Source organism: Aplysia californica, unplaced genomic scaffold, assembly GCF_000002075.1.
Source record: "Aplysia californica isolate F4 #8 unplaced genomic scaffold, AplCal3.0 scaffold00013, whole genome shotgun sequence".
NCBI classification, from domain to species: domain Eukaryota; kingdom Metazoa; phylum Mollusca; class Gastropoda; order Aplysiida; family Aplysiidae; genus Aplysia; species Aplysia californica.
In genome coordinates, this window is record NW_004797283.1 from 120,220 (window position 1) to 122,798 (window position 2,579).

Genomic DNA, 2,579 nt, shown 5'->3' on the forward strand with positions numbered 1-2,579 from the left:
GTTGGTGCCTTTAAATCAAAGGGTTTTTTTCTCGGTAAAATCCACACAGAAATGTGTTTTGAAATGTAAGCGATGTTTCGCAAAAAAAAAAGGAAATTCTGTTGCATGCCCATTAAAGTTTCAGAAGAAGAAAACAAAGAACGAAAAAAATCTGTTTAGATATGGAAATGTAGTCCAAAAAAGTGCTACTACAAGCTGTTTCCATTGACAAGAACCCGCGTCGTTAAGGGCTGGTGGGGCACCTAGAAATCGTGTTTGGGGGTCAAATTTTGTAAATTGGGTTTATTACATATTATAGTACCTGGACACTTCCTGAACAATATCCAGAAACGTATGTAAGCCTTGCTACACCCTAAAGCTGTCTTTTTTTGTCAAGTTTTTCGGCAAAAGCACATGTTTCTAGCCTTTTCTTACCTGTATCAGCTGTTTTCTCACAATTCTATTTTTTCACATATTATCCCATTTTTCTGCTCTGTTTCTTATTCAATTTTAATGTAACTTTCACAGGATACCAACAACACCTAGCTCTAAATTTTGGCTTGTTGAATTTTTGATTAACACACGATGTCCTACAGCAAATATCGGCCCTCTAGGCCTTGTAATAGCCAAAATAGACCTCAGGTGCCCCACCAGTCCTTAAAGAGTTAAAAACCGTTTCCGTTGAGGGCAACATTAAATAGTGTTTATAACGCCTTTACGAATCTGCACTGTGTAATGCTATGGTGGTCGTACAGTTAGTTAGCTGTGTTGATATCACACAGGCTATGCTGCAAGCCGCAATGGTTCGAGTCTAAAGTTAAGCGCTCTTTTAACAAAGCTTGTTTTGGGGAGTTTTTAAAGACCGTTCACCACCATTCTTTTCGGAGATGAATGGTAAATTCTGAGGTACGGCATCTGAAATAACGTGACTGTTTGTTGTTGTCGTTGTTTTTATTCTTTTTCTTGTTCTTTTTGTTGTTGTTGTTTTTAAGCCAAAAATTACCAGCTACTGTACATGTACATTGTCAATTAACATCGTGGCGACGGTAGTCGGTAATTAGCAGTTAGGCTAAGGAACTCGTTATCGTAAGATTTCGGGCTTGGTGGTTCAAGCCTCTGCTCGGCCCGACGTCTTGTCCCAGGAAAGATACTTTGCACATGTTTTCCCATTTGGTTTGGCTTAGTCCTATCGGAGATGCCCGCTCTTATTACCTTATGCCATTACGAGCGCCTTAAAACACTTGCAAAAATAACAATAATAAATAAATAAATTGGAATATTCTCGCCTCCTAAATGACCTTGCAGTCACCCAAGGAACGTTAAGCTTCTACAATGTGAGTGGTTGGCGGGTGCTCTGGTGTGGTTTGCTTCTCCTTTCTTATCAAACATCTATCGTCCTTATCTCCCCTTCTTCTATTTTATGTTTGTTACTCTCTTGTAACACCTCTAATCTTCTGGTTCTCATATGACCTAATGCAGTTGCGAGCGCCGTAAAGCCTCTACTTAAACAAACAAACAAGCTTCTACAATTATTTTTCTTGGTCAAATGTGTCTGTTAGAAGCTTCCAGTAGTGGATGATGGATTTAGGAGTTCTGGCTTACTTATATTATTGTCAAGCAATGACGGTGAGACGGATTATAGCTAGGTAGTCCTTGATCAAAGTGCAGTATGTGTTCCCGACTTCTCGCCTTGTTCTGAGTCCAAAGCCGGAATGATACAACCTGAAGCTGAAGTCTTGGCTTCTTTTGTATCTAGAGGATAGCAACGTCCTCTTTAAAAAAGAAAAAATAGATAGGTGGTCCTTAAGCGATACACAATTTACACTAGCTTTAAAAAACAATAGAGAAAGCGGGTGGTTGGCGGGTGCTCTGGTGTGGTCTGCTCCTTCTTTCCTATCAAACACCTATCATCCCTATCTACCCTCCTTATTTTTTATGTTTGTTACTCGCTTGTAACACCTCTAATCTTCTGGCGCTCATATGACCTTACGCAGTTGCGAGCGCCGAAAAAACTCTACAAAAACAAAACAATAGAGAAAGAAAAAAACAGCCGTAACCAAAAAAAAGCCCTCCAACATTCAATGGTATTGGCTGCTATGTGCTCATGAAATATAAAGACGAAATTCAAATTCTAAATTCAGTTGAATAGGGCCAGAAAATCTACACAATGTAGATCATCATCATCCGGTGCCTTACCGACTGGCGTGGGCGATCATGGACCTCCACTTCACTCTGTCTTGCGTTGCAGCGATGGTGTCTGTCGTACTGGCTGTTCCCATTCATGTTGTCAACCTGTCCAGTACCTTTTCCCACTGTCTGCCTCTGCTTCCCTTTCCATCAATCTTCCCAAAAGTACAAGTGTTAAAAGAATGAAATAGTTTTATTTTTTTATTTTCTTGGAAAGGGGTGGGTGGGGGGGGGGTATGTCCTGTGTAAAAATGTGTTTTCTGGGCCAGGTGCATCTCAACAGCTTGTCAGTGGAATAGATTATTTGTGATCCCCCGCCTCTTGATTGGTGTGCAGCATTCCACAGAGGCGCAGGTGCTTATAAAACCCAGTCCCCAGTCACGTTTTCAGCCAGTGAGATAGATTAATGCACC